The following is a 15,403-nucleotide window of genomic DNA, read 5'->3' as shown; positions in this document are numbered from 1 at the left end:
AATCTTGAGAAGCAAATTAATGAAGTGTTAACAGGTCACCCAATGGAGCTTTCAGCACTACTGGATGAAAAGCTTTCTTGGAACAGACACCCAGATTTTCTTGTGTTCCCTTAGCTGTGGAGCAACACGAGGGAGGGATGACTACTAGAATAGGGAACAGTATTTCCAAATGGATGGCTGCAGATATCCCATGAATGATTCGGTCCATGGAACTGAATCTTATAGGGTTTTTGTGAGGTAGGGAGAGTTTCTCATAGAGGAGAAGCTCTGCTCTTCTGAGAGTTTTACTGAGTTTTCCAACAAAAGCTGCTTTCAGCTGCTACCTTTGAGGAAGTGCCCTGGGATTGTGCATACTCATACTGATTTCCTATTGTAAAAATACAGTCAGAAAAATATATCTAACAGCCATCATCTTTTCATAGCTCTGCAGCTGGGAAGACTGCCACTTTTCTGTCATTTCACAAAAAAAGCTCTAGTTTCTTTCTGGTTTATAGCAACTTGTGGAAGCCAAGAGCAAATAAGTGTTGTAGAAATAACATAGGCTTGTGAGTGGTAAATCTGGACCTTTATAGCCAGGACACCTAGTGCCAAATTCTGTTTATATAAACAGTCCTGCTGGGGAACACCAGGCTTGTGTGGAAGCATGCTTTGGGTCACAGTCTGATTTAGAGATCTTTTCTATCAAATAGAAACAGTGCAGAACTACAATCTGCTCTGCCTTCATTGCATCAATGAACTTTCTGTTGACCTTGGTAGGAGCTGTTTTATCTGATGATGCCGAAACAGCACTTTTTGTTCTCCTAGAATAAAATTATTTCGTTCATTTTAAGGAATGGAAGCATCTACCTCCTCAACAATTTCATATTGCAACAGAGATTAGATGTAATTCAAGTCACCTCTCAGGAATTTTTGCAGGGAATCTGGTAGGCGGATTGAATCTTCCTGTGGCTCTAGGGAACTGCATGATAAATCAACAACTGTTCATTAGCTGGATTTGTTTGCAAAGGCTCTAAGACATACTGGAATGGAGCTGTGCTTAAAAGGTGCTGCATTCCAGCCCTGCACTACCTGATTATCTAGAGCTGTTTTTACCTGCTTTGCAAGATACTAGAAAATATATTATTGCAAGATATATTAGAAACAAAAGGTGGAGATGAACATTTATACTACTGGGCAGCTGTACCAAAACCACAAGCTGTTGCAGGGAAACCACTTAGAAGGAGGCAGACAGGAGGCAGTGGGTTTGCCCTGACATTCACATATTTGCTCAGTTTTCTTATTTTGCATAGCATTTTCTCACACTCTCCTGTCTGGGTTTTGCACATATGTTGGCATTATCTCTGTATCTCTTCTTTCATCCCATATTTATCTTCTTTATTGTCTTGGGCAACATGCAAGGGCCATCTTGTAGTATGTAGTCACCCTGGCTATACAAAAATGGGAGCAGGGTTGCAGCTTCTTGAGACCTTAAAGCTATTACAACTTCCAGGTGTCCCTTTGCTCTGAGAAGGAGAGGATCAGAACATGGTTCCTCTCACTCTGATAGATTCAGGTATGAATGTGGGGTAGCTCAGAAGGGGAACTGCAGCCTTGTTTCTTCTTCAGGGAGGGTCTGAGATTGCCATCCCTTCCCATTGAGGCCTTCATGGTCAATAAGTACCTAAGTTATCATATTTGGATCAAGGTCTCACCTAGGAGTACTTAGATCTTCTGTACTGTTCTGCAGAGAAGGTCAGGTCAAGACATGCTCACAATGTATTTTGGGATCTTTTTCCCCAGTCATCTGTCATCAAATGTAGTCAGAACTGGTGAAGTTCATTACAAAAGGTACAGATGTTGATCATGCCAGAGGAATATGTACTGCAGAACATGCCTTAGAAGCAAAGGGGTGGTACATGGTGTTAGAAACTGTTCCAGCCTTTGGAGAGTTTCTGTAGTGTGAAAAAAACAGCTGCTGTGTTTGGCGTTTGCTCAGCCCACAGAATTTAGTTATTATCTATGATGGGCTTGTAATTTGTCCATTGGCTACCAAGCCCCGCTCATAGTCATTTCAGAAATCTGTCACTCTTCAATAAAATGCAGTCTTAGCTCTTTGCCTTTCTTCACTGTGTAGTCACAGCCTAAGTTTTAATTGTAATATGGAAAAAATGAAGCTTAACAAGTTTTGCAAAGGCACAAAGGGAAGTGAAACTTCTACTCAGATTATTTCATGTGTATGTTTTTTCAAAAAAAAATTGCCTTTTTATTTTCTTCCATGTTAAAAGAAGCTTCGGTATAAGAACTGGAACTGTTCTGCTAGGTGAGCAGTTCCACCCCCATCTTGCTGACTGCACCACACTACAACCTTTTCCATACACTTAGCAAGCTACATCTTAAAGCCTGTTTTTCAGCTTATAAGGCCTCACTCTGTTAATGCATTTTTATAGCACTTAATCTTTTAATTTTCAGTGTAATTATGCCTCAGTATAGGTTATTAATGCACATTTATTCTTATCACAATACTGCACCTGGTCTTAAGTGTCCCTTCCTTGTCAGTGCTTTTCCCTAGATATGTCTTCCATGATTTTATAATTGTGATTTTCAGAGGAGCCTTAACCCTTTTTTTCTGTGGCCTTCATTGGCTGGAGAAGAGGAGGCTCAGGGGAGACCTCATCACTCTCTACAGCTCCCTGAGAGGAGGGTGTAGCCAGGGGGGGGGTCGGCCTCTTCTCCCAGGCATCTGTCAGTAGGACAAGAGGGCATGGACTTCAGCTCTGCCAAGGGAGTTATAGGTTGGATATTAGGAAGAAATTCTTTACAGAGAGGGTGATCAGCCATTGGAATGGGCTGCCCAGGGAGGTGGTGGATTCTCTGTCCCTGGAGGTTTTTAAGATGAGACTGATGTGGCACTCTGTGCCATGGGCTGGTAACCACAGTGGTAGTAGATTAAGGGTTGGACTTGAAGATCTCAGAGGTCCTTTCCAACCTGGCTGATTCTGTGATTCTGTGAAAAAGCCCAGCTAGAATTTGCTACCTTCTGGCTGACTCTTGGTTCCCAGGACTGTTCTCATTAGGTTTTTTTTTAATACCTGCAGTAGTTGCAATCATTTTGAATCTGAATGACCAGAATTATTCACATTATTCCAAGTATTCCCAGTGCAGCTCATAAAATTCTTGACTAAATAGAGACCATGCTTTTGTCAGAAATATTAGGTGACTAATAATTACCAATGGCCATCAGCAGAGTGATAGCTAATACTTACTTCAACCTCAGATGCTCTTTCACTTCAACTTTTCAACAAATATTGGTTTTAAGATACAATTTCCTTTAGATATGAGTGAGTAGTTCCTCTAATGTTATAATTATTGTCTTCTTTCTAGAAGGCACTCTAACTTCTACCACTTGCCTGACTTTGTATTCTTCAATTAAAGAAATACAGATCTGACATCTTAGACAAATCCTTGGAGGTGAAGAAAGCTGCAATTAGCCCATGTGCCTGTAGCCACAAAGCCATCTTTTTCTTCTGCTGTTGTGAGCAGCAGCTCACAGCCCACTCCTGCTTTGATTTCCTGGTGACCTTTTCTTGCAGTGCTCAGCCCTGTTGAGACTTTCATGAGGATTGCTGCAGAAATGGATGGAACTGCTTTCTGAGCACGAGAATTCCAGACTTTAAACAGGCAGCAGGAAAGGGAGGGGAATAAATTATTCTAAAAGCGGTTAATTCTTGAGAATGGAAGGACTTGTTTCTCTGCCAAAAAGTCGGAGTCCCTGCAGAGTCCCGGTAGTTTCTTCTGGAGGGAGCAAATGAGAGGTTTTGCATTTTATAATCTTTCATGCAAATGTTCCAATACTGAGTGCCTGATTACGTTAGATACGTCTAATTTATATATGGGCCTCTATTTTGTAGATGAGTGCAACACTGGAAGTGAGTGACAGCCCTGAGAGGTAATTCAGTCTCTGAATTCACGTATTTGGACCCCAGAGCTCACTTCCCTTTGAGGGCATGCTCTCATCACAGAGGCTTTTCTTTTCAAATCCAATTGTCATTATATGTCATGTATATGTGGGCAGTTTTATTAAGACAAATACATTAATCACTGTTAATTTTTAAGATTATTAACAGCAGACTACTTAATTATTCTTCAGTGGCATAATGGGTGCACTCAGATCATGTCTATCCAGCAGCGCTGAGCTGTGATCCCCTGCTAACCACAGGGATTCAATGAATGATTTTCAAAGTACATACATATGAATGACATTAGTCTGTCTGCACTGGGCTATTGCAGCAAGAAATGGTACTTGCAAGGTAGCAGGAGTGGAAATGAGATATTAATCAGTGGTTGGCATTTGTGCCAAGTGGTTGGCCACTTTCATAGAATGGATGAAAGAGAAAAGAGAACAAAATAAATAAATTCTGGGCCCCTCATGAAGGAAGGGCTGTTTTCTGGCTATACCTGTGAGGAAATCTTTTTCCGAAAGGAAGGGAGAGAAGGGAAAGGACTGTTGTATTAGGATATCGGTGGTGTCTCTTGGGCAAGCAGGACACCAGCGTTGTGCCAAGTGCCTTGTGCTGAGAGCACAGCACACAGCTCTTCCTGCTGCCAATACACGGTTCAGAAACTGATTTATAGATGTTTTCTTGAGGGTCAGCATAAGGGAGATTCACTGATTTCGTCTAAAACCATTTCTAAACTGATCCCATTTAACTGATAAAACCTTTTTTTTCCTATTAATTTTTTCCCCAGCTTGTGTTCAAGGCCTTTGTGGGTTAAAGACAGTGCTAAGCTGCTTTCATCCCTAGAGCTCAAGTGCTTTGCAACGGTGAGCAAGCGTTGTCAATCTGAACAGCTACCCATGCCCAATTACAAAGACATGAAGCAATTTTTGGAGAGCCTCATGAAAGAAACTCAGGCTGTACGGGCTCAGAGAGGCAGGAAAGCTTCCTTGACCCACTTCTGTAAGGCTGTCTCTCACTTCTCAGAGCTGGAAGATGGTTGTGTGTATCTTCATTGGAGTGAGAGGAGTGTGACGGAATTAAAGGTTGTTTTATGACAATTCTTGGACTTTTGGAAATCAACTGTTAAAGAATAGCACTGCTGATCATAAAACTCTTTTGACTTCTTGGAGTTGATCCCTAAACTGGAAGGGTTGTTGCTGCTGACTTGAAGTTGATTTGTTGAAAAAAAGGCAAATACAAATTGGTAAAGTAGATAATGCTGACTGGGCCATAGAATACAATTTATTAAATGGTTTGTCTTTGAATGGAAGAAAAAAATTCTAGCAGTGGAACTGAGGCTGAAGTTGTAAGGTAGTAAACACACGGGGATTTCTGTGTGAGAAGCTGATTTTCCTCACTTGTGATCACTTGAAAATTTAGCCATGGGAGGTTATGATTTCTTATCTGGTGTCTGGGATCCCCAGCTAAAAGTGAGGAGTTCTAGGCTCTAGTCCAAGACTTTGCTATATTTCTTATTCAGTGACTTCTGAAGTGCATAAACAGTATTTTTTGCCACATCTGTGCTTTAAATAATTACAGGCCAGGGAGTTTCAGGATTGCATTTCTGAACATGGCTAAACCACCTCCTTGAAGCTTTAAACCTCCTTTGGGACACAGACAGTACCATTGCACATTGGGTCATAAGCCTTAGATACAATATACAGGATTTTGTTACTTAAGTCAGAAGGAAGTTTCAGTAGTTTCCAAAATTGAATCCGTCACCCATTTTGCTGGTGTTGTTTCTAAATTTCTATGCTGTTGAGAAGTTTAGAGATGATATGAAAGTTCATGCTCTTTTAATCCTCTATTTCATGCTGTCAGACTTTTCATTAGCATCTTTCACACACAATCCAACATTTTAAGTAAAATTTTAAGTAAAAAAAAAGCCCTGGCTTTGCAGCTGTTCTATTTACTGCATGTGGCCATGAGCTGTGGCAAACTGCTCTGCCCCTGGTGGAAAGATTTGTGAAGGTGAATTGTGGAAGGGGGAATCATCAGAGGGCACTTGGGTTGTTTTATAAATGCTTCTGAGTAGGCTGAAGCTTTTGGTTGGAGGAACTGAACATCTGGTTATGGACTATGTTTCTTTCTGTAGTAGTAAACAGAAAGTTGAGGCCAAAGTAGAGAGACTGTACACAGAAGTGTTGTACCTATATTTTGAGTAACGTGCCTGGTGCCACCTCAGTGAAATCTGCATGTTTCACCAGCTGTTAGAATATTCCTCACACAATAAAGGGCTCAGAGGAGAAGCACTGAAAGATTTAGAGCAATGCCACCTAGTGATAAATTAGAGTCTCCTGAAAGAACTCAATTTTAATTTTGCAGGCTTTAAGGTCCTTATTCCTTTACTGTACTCTTCAGAAATCCCACCTGTTAGCATTCAACTTGGATGTCAAAAATGCCGTGAGGTGCAGTTAGAGTTTTTGCTAAGCACCAGCCTAGATTTGTAGGTATGGTTTGTATCCCCGCAAGAGCAACAGGCAGAGCTGACCAGGAGAAGCCCTCTTGCCTCATCTCTTTTCTCCTGTCTTATACCAGTCAGTGGCTGACTGCCCATACCACTACTTAGCAGTTCATCTGAATCTGATGAGCTTTTGATGCCTGACAGTGAATTATTTTTTTTCCCCAACAGCTGTTTGGATAAGGTGACCATCTGTTAATTATTAAAAAGAAAATAACCTTTTATTAAGTGCTTAATGTTGTGCAGCCTATGTCAATTGAATATGGGCATACTTTGCCCCACACTTCAACGATAATCACATGGAGGAGTTTATGCAAAGATAGAAAGGCACAGGTTGGTGAGATCCATGATTCTTGCATTGCAAAGAGAACGCTTCAGAATTTTCTTTCTCTTTTCCAGGATTAATTTTTTTTCATATTTCTTTTCATTACTGCATTTCCTGGTAATGGAAACAGTTATTCAATATCTACAATGTGTTACTGTGACACTTTAATAGCCAAAATTATTCGGACCATTCTATATTATGTGCATAAGAAGATTAAATCAATACATTTCCCACTGAGATGATTTCTGTCTTGTGGTGCCCTTCATGATGTTGGTGATCCTGCTGCCTAATTTCCTCATGCAAGGTATCACCATGGTTCAAAGGGATGGCTCCTGAGAGTAAACTGAATAGGATATAGCTTAATTAACCTGCCAAAAAAAAGCTGTGGGCAAAACAGCAATGCACATCTGGGGAGCTGGATGATGCTTCTTGATGTTTTTAAAATAGTGGTCCCAGACCAGCATACTATCATATATATTAGATGAGAGATGTGTCCAGAGGCAAACAAGAGCAGATGTTTTGTTTCCGTTCCCATCTGAATTCCTTTGTCTCAAATTTGAAACTGTTGATTGTCAGTCTCTCCTCTTTCTTTAGAGGTGTTGTTTTCCTGAAGTGGAATTCAAAGGGAAAATTTGCTGAATCCCAAGCCCTCCCTTTGGATGCTGATGCTCCCACTGAGATTTGGGAGCTGCAAAGAGCTACCAAATTATTCAGAGGACTTTTGTAGGCCCCTGTCCTTGAATGGGGCTTTCTGATAGCAGTTCTAATGAAAAATAGGTTCTCACTGCTTAAAATCTAATTGTGTAGCCAAGTAAAAGCAAAACCAAAATCAGACCTAAAACAAAACCCAAAAGAAACTAAACTTCAGTTTTGTCATACCAAGATGTTTGTTGATGACGTTGCACTTTCATCTGCTCCTCATGGCTTATTTAATTCCTACAATTAGAATTAAGATGTAGCCAAACAGCAGGTCTTTGCAGTGATTCAGAAGTGAGCTCTTGAGCAAAGCCTGCACACACTCTTTTGTTCATTATAGTTATCTTACAACAGAAGTAATAACAGGTAATGCATTTCATTATGCAGAGAATTATGATAGAAAAGCAGTTTAGAGGACAAGCAATGTGTTCTTTCTAATGCTTTATTCACTCATTTTTTCCCTTTTTTCTTACACTGTCACTTCTGTTTCAATTATGAATGTGCAGCGGCTTTTTGGTGAAATGTTATGGAAGCCATGATACTGCTTACTGTGACAATATGTGTATATACACTTCAAAATTATTTGGAAAAGGATGACACTACAGAAAAGAAGCTTTAGAATTGGATACATTTGTTTTCATGCTGAAAATCCAGACAAAATTATTTCTGCCAAGAAAAAATTTCAAAAAAATTTCATCATTCTCCCACTGAACTTCAGTAGGCTTTGTATGGTCTGCCTTTTAGGAAATCCTCCTTTTTTCTTTACAAAAGGCTGTTTATTGTTGTCTACAGCACAGCACTGCTGAACCTCAGACTGGAATGAGCTTTCATTGTATGAGCAGTGTCAGTAATCACTATATAAGGTCCACGTGAGATAGAGGGAAAAATTCAGGTTTTCATTTTCCCTTGTGCCTTTCCCATTGCTTACCTGTCTTCCCTGCACAGCTGTTGCCTATAGCAAACAGCTCTTTGTTGCACAGTTGGTGACAGAGGGTTGGGCTGGTGGGTGGTGGCATCTGTATTCAGTGCCACCATGTCAGGATGTGGAAACCTCTGACCCTCCATGTGCCCAAGCTGATATCTGCAGAAGGCTGCAGCATCCTTTGAGATTTGTGCCCCAGTTTTTAGTCCTGTACCAGCATCTCAGCTCCAGTGCCTCTGTACCAGGAGTATGAGAAGGTCACTGGTTGCAAGGTGAAAGGTTTTCAGGCAGGGCCTAGGAATGAGACAGCTGAACGTGATAAAATTTAAAGATAGCTATGCAGACATTCTGAAAGAAATTAACCCTAACAGTGCTAAATAGCTAATAACTTAAAACAGTTATTCTGGCATGAACCTTTAAGGTAGCTGGGGTCATTTCTGCTTCTTGTAGTGATGAATATGACTCTTTTTAAATTCATGATTACATGAAGGAAAAACTGCTGGTCTGTAACCTCTTCTGAGGAGGTAGGTGAACTGCAGGCCTGGGAGACTGGTGCAAGAAAAGCAAGAACAAAATTCACCTCAGTCACATACTCAGCTACTTAGCTCTGACATTACTTGGCTGCCAAATTATAAGAAAAGTGATCGAAGCAGACCAGCAGAGATAGTGGAGATTGGAAACAAGGAAATTTTTTAAGTTCCTGCAAAAGGATATTTATAGAGTGAAGTCTTGAAATCTTTGCTTCCCTGTCAATGAGGAGAACAAAATTAGTAGTTTAATTTACCTTTCAGAAACTTGGAATCTTGGAATCTCAAAGACAAACTTGAACGAAATCTACATTTATCTGAATATATGGTGCCACATCTCTAATTTCTTAAAACAAACTTTAGTCTGCCTGTAGAATGATTTCATCTCAGATAGGAACTTCTTATTTTCAGTCTTGCTTTTATAAATTATTTTTCTGTGATTATACCTCTCCTTTTAGCACTCCTGTTTAAAAAACAAAACAACAAAGCAACACCCATCATAGCTTTGCTAATTAGTTTTTGCTCTTGACTGGGAACAAGGCCTGAAATTTTAATACATGGAACTTAAAAAAAAAAAAAAAAAAAGATTCTGAAAACATATCTTTGTTTCATACTGATGATTGCTAACTACTAAGATAAAAATTATTAAACCTGCTATGAAGACCATAATATATACAGATGAATAAAATCTGATACAAAGGAGACAATAATAAAACAAAAAAAATTTCAACATTGTTTAATTAGGAGTCAAAGACCTATTTTTTTACCCAGCAAAATTGTCATGGGAACTGACTACATGGCATATGGGTTTGGATTGCAAATAAACTGCGTTTTTGGTGGACAGCTGTTTTGTCCCACGTTTCAGCCAGGTATTCTGAGATTGTGCTCTACCAGTGTGGAAGAACTCATTGTTACTTGTGCTCACCTGTATGTTGTCAGCCCAAAGACATGAACAATTACAAGGGCTCAAGCAGCTGAAGGAACTGGGATTACTCACTCCCTCACCTTCCCTGACTCTTTCTGTAAATCATCTGGGACATAGCTGGGAGCTTCCCAAGGCAAACAGATTTGTTAGGAATTCATGGAAGTTTTATCACCCCTGTGGGTGGATTTCTTGGAGACCATCTTGCTGTATCTTTTGATGTTCCCTTTTGAGTTCTAGTTTCAGTCTTCCCTCTCATGCATGGTCTCTCTCCCTAACACCACCCATCACACCCTTTTCCTTTGGTCCAATCATTCCTATGGTTCACAGGTGTATTTTTACCTTGACTTAATTTTGCCCTTATCCCCTAAGTCTGTTGGGTTTTGGTTTTCATTGGTTTTTTTTGTTCTTTTATGGTAGTATTTTTCAGGTCTCACTTAGGAGTTTTATATCTCTTGTTATCTTCTAAAATGTCACTGAAACCATATGCTCCAAACTGCTTCGGCTGAGGAATTCTAAATCTCTAATATCATTGGCACAAAACTCATTTCCAGACAGATTCAGTCTTTTGCAAAGAACTCTGTAGCATAAAACACAAACAAGCCTGGCCAATGGGACAACCACATCCTTTTAAAGTAAATGAACCACATATTTTCATTGCTTTTAGTACCTCTCTGCCAGGGCTGCCTAAGATGAACATTTGTCTACGTGGATATTAAGCAGGGGCTAAGAGTCAGATTCAGGAAACTACTTCAGCACATGGGTAATTGTATTCTCACTTAGCAAACAGACACAGACAGGCTGTAGTCCCAGTGAAATCCATGAGCCTTTCAGCGTGGGCCTAACTGTAAGCATATTCTGTTGCACAGTTAAACACTCCCTTCTTTCAAGACCTTTATTTTTCTGTTCTGTGAACATGTATTTTACATGTAGGCTATTTCTCTCATCATTTTGGATTGTAAACTCATCAAGTAAGCATGAGATTGCTTTCACTGGTTAACTCAATGGTTTTCACCTTCAGCCTGTCAAAACACCACGTTGCTTACCAGCCCTGCTGTTGTTCCTTATGTCTGGAGGTAATAAACCGAAGAATACAAAAAATTAGGAGCGAGTTACACCATTTCTTCTCCCATCTTCTTTGCTTGGCCCAGCTGGCCTGCAGTCAGTGGATGCTGGAAACCAATTCATATACTCTTCTTCTTTACTATTTGCATTATCATGTCACTAAATTAGTACATGCAGTTCTTGTTCAGTCTGACACTTGGCAGTATAACACTTGTATAGATAAATGTGTGTTGAGAGACTTCTGCTTGCCATTGAAAGTCTAATTAAGTTGAAACTGTGGATTAGGTTTCCAGGTTTCAAGTGTCCTTTAAGCTTGAAAGGTCCATGCAATCCTACACTGATGGCACGTATTTATGGAAATATATGATGGAAATATTTAATTTTCATTCTTAATTCCTGTGCATGGTAATTGCCAACCCTTCTGGGTTCACAGATAGAAAGGGGTGTCTTCTGTATCCCTCTCTCTTCACCACCAGCATTTAACATACAGGAGATCAGGAGTTATATGTCTGTAAAGAATGCAGCCATTTTAAATATATTTGTAAAAATAATAAAATATTCCAGTAGTACAGAGCAATAAAAATGTTCAGATGGGTGTTTCTGAATAGGCCAATGATCTTGAAATCATCTAAGATAACTGTATCCCATGCTCTGTAACCTAGAACCCTCACACAGAAACATTAGTTTTGCCTGGCCTCATCAGTTTGCTGCTATAACCCATACATCCATCCTTTCATCACTGTGGTCAAATGGCCTGGATGTGTTTTATGAAAATCCTCTTTACAACAGTCACGGATGATTTGGCCATCGGCCCAAAGCACAGCAATAGTAGATGTGCTTTCTCTGAACTTGTTTACTGTTTTGTTTTGTTTTTTTTTCTTTACTTTCCTCACACTTGTCCTGCTCGGTATCAAAAGAAAAACAAAACCCAAAACCCACAACCCCCCCAAAAAACAACAACAAAAAACCACAAAAACCAAAACCCCCCAAAACCACCACCAACAAAAATACAAAACAGTTTAAAACTTGCTCTTATACATTGTCATAAGATGATCTACAGCAAGGCTGAGAAATAGACCTACCTTTAGAGTGCTTCTTCTGGAATCTTTCTGAAGTGACTTTTATCCTGTAGCTGAAGTAGGCCAACTCATAGCAGTGAGTTCCTGCACTCAGGGCTGATAGCAGTTCCTGATGGCATTTCACTCTGTTCTTTTCATGCTGTACATTCAGTTATACGGGTTCTCTGGTGTTCTTGACATGGAGAGAATATAAGACTCTAGTTCTTGCTTGTTTTCAGAAAGATCTGTTCATTCACTGCCTTGGTAACTTCTAAACAAAATTGTCAAACAATACTGTTTCACTTGCAACTGTGGGCTTTTTAACTATGCATCCAACTGTTTCCTTTTGAAATCTTTTCTGGTGCTTTTTGAATCCCATTTCTCTTGTTCCAAATGTAGGTTTTTGAGCCTGCTCCAGAGTCCACTTAAACATGCTTGTATGTTCAACTTCAGAAAGAGGTTTGAGGAAGACTCAGACTTAGGCAATAGGATGCTCATGTCATTGCTCTCTCAGCGTGTGAAATTTGATTATTGCAATATTTTGTTTCCAGCTCTTTGGAATGCTACTGCTCTCATATATGCTAGGATGAACCAGTAAAGATGAAAGTAAAGTTAATCTTGTACATAGGACTCAGTTGACTTCCACAGTGAGGAAACAAGTTCTTACATCTTCTTCTGAAATACTGGTCTCTTTTAGCATGGTACTCTGGGGGGCAGTGGGGAAAGAAACAAATAGAAGTAAATATCAGTACTTTACTGGCCTTATACTGAATGGCATCTACTTGTTACATAATTGTAGTAATTTAATGGTTGTTTAAAGATATAGTCAGCAATCCATTTGAGTTCTGGAATTGTTAAACTAATTTTATCATTTTTATAAACATTGTTGTAGTTTTGACTGGAAAAACTAGGAGTTAGATGGCCAAAAATCTATGGGGAACCTTAGTCTCTTACTGGACCAACTGATGAAGTTGGGAAAAAAGCAGGTTTTTTTATCCATCGTGCCTATGACATTGCTTGTGTCTCAAAGACTCTTGATATTACATGACACATTAGCAAATAAATTGGATTCAAAATCAAAATGCCTGTCCTACATAAAGAGACTCAGGGAGTGCTATTTTGATGTCTCTATCATCACAACCTTGAGGCTACCATCCAGGGAGTAGAAGTTCAAGAAAAGTTCAGTAGTTCCACAAACAATTTAATAAAAACAATATCTAGAAATCAATGCAGGACCAACAAGTATTTTAAAGACAAACAGAGTTACAACTTTTTGGAAATGGCTGTTAGCAATCATTGGAATACTCCACAATAGCTAAAATAGATCAGCCTTGATTTTTAATTTAAGATTGGTAGGTTAAGAAAAATAAAGAGCTGAGGACCAGAGACATATACGGGATATGGATAAGCCCTACAGCTTACATGGAGCACTAGGTTAGAAAACCCAGTGGTCTGGTCTTAAAAGTTCTGTAGTAATCAACTCATAATGACCATTTTTCTTCAAATGGCCTCTTTGAACTGAGTTTTCTCTTGGTGTTACTCAACTTGGTTATTACTGGCTTTCTAACCTAGTCTATCCTAAATGAGTAATATCTTTTAAGTATTTTTTTTTTATATAGCTAAAATTTATTTTATTTTATTTTATTTTATTTTTTTTAAATTTATTTTACTAAATAAATAATTTATTTTGATAGCTAAAACCATCAAATCTCAGCATTGTGAAGTTTATGAGCTAGAGCCAGTTGGTGCTACCTCCATGGCATTGCAATGTCCGTGTTGTATGGTTCCTGAGTGACACCAGCTCGGAGAGCAGTACTGTCAGCTGGCAGTCAGGGGTAGCAAAAGAGACACAGTGAATGATTTTGCCACACTCCTCACTCTGTCCTGTGATATGGTCCTGGTTTCTGAATGTTTGTGGGATTTTTGTCTTGCTGATTTGAGGGAGCTGGGAGAGCTTCTCCAGCGCCTTTGTTACTGAAGTCTCTCTTTCTGTGGACTGGCAACAAAATGGAAAGAGGCATGTCAACCAAGGGAAGACCTCTAGGAGAAGGAAGGCTTACATATTTCATAGACAGGAATTTAAAGCAGAGAAAATACCTTTCCTCTGCTGCTTTTTTATTTTCCTTTAGTTCCTGAACCCAAAGAGCAGTTATTGAAGGAAACCAGTTAGGGTCTCTATCAGCTGTTTGGGAGTCACCAGCAGGTATTACTGACCCAAGAGTCTCATGGGCCCATAGTCACCTGGAAACATGTCATGCAGCAGGATCTACTTTAGTACCAAGAAAGATGATATAAGGAGAAGTGCTGCTGAATATTGATGAAAACAAAAAACTTGGCTTAAAGAAATAATGTATAAAGTTGTTTTAATAGCTATGTTTAGAACAGGCATCTAAAAGCTGAAGTCTATTGACATAGTCTTTTATTGAGGCTGCAAAGATGTTTTCCTTCCCTACTTTGCCATTTCTAATGTTTTCCCTTTCCCTTGTGTTTGATTTTTTTCAACATCAGTCATTCATTTACAACACTTCTGTTGATTTAAATGGGCTTTGGATCAGGCTCCAAGTTACCATTTCCCTTCTGTTTGAATAGGGATTTTCCTTTATCCAGAGGAAGAAAATCAATAATTTGTTATGAAAAACCAACACTCATGTGGATTCATAATCATGTGGTGAACTCTCCTGTTATTTTCTAAAGCATTTTAGGATAATGGAAGAAGAGTCTCACTTGTGATCTTTGCTGTTTTCCTTTGTTTTCCCAGACTGATTTAAATTCCATACTCCATTTGACCGTTCCTAGAGCAGATTACAGTAAATCATTCGTTTTGTTCCTTTTAAAGGCAGTAGCAACTTTCCCTGCTTTCCCTGCACCAAGTCTTTCCTTGGGGACCATTCAGGGCTCCATCAAAGGATTAACCTTTTCTGCAACAAATTAACAAACATATCTGTAGGAACAAGCTAAACTATGCCTCAAGGTTATCTTGCAGATTCTGCACCATTCTTTTCCACTTCGAGTTTTTGCAAATGGCAGATTATTTTTTTAAAGAACCGAATTCCCATCCCCTTAGGTGCTGCCACTTCTCTGGAATCTGAGCAGCTCCCCATCCTTGGCTGTCTCATCACAGGGAACCCCCAGGTGCTTTCCTGCCTGTGATTTCCCTGCTTACTCCTATGGGGATGGCTCAGGGAGCCCGGACCCTGCTTGGCAGTGGTCAGAGTGGACGGGGAGAACCTTGACCTGAGGCTTTCCCCTGACTTTGCCCCCAGGACTTCCCGACCACCTCCCTGGGCCTTGTCTTTTGCAGCAAAAGGGATGGGGCTGGTGTGGGATATAAACTAGAGGAGGGCTTCAAAGGGAACGGACACTGCCAGGCACTTTGTGTTGCTGGGCTCAAAGGAGAAGCAGGGTGCTGGCCCTGATTGCGTGGCTCTTGAAAGAAGGATTAATCGCTTC

The sequence above is a fragment of the Heliangelus exortis genome, chromosome 3, assembly GCF_036169615.1.
Source record: "Heliangelus exortis chromosome 3, bHelExo1.hap1, whole genome shotgun sequence".
NCBI lineage: Eukaryota > Metazoa > Chordata > Aves > Apodiformes > Trochilidae > Heliangelus > Heliangelus exortis.
Note: the sequence above shows the minus strand (reverse complement) of the source record.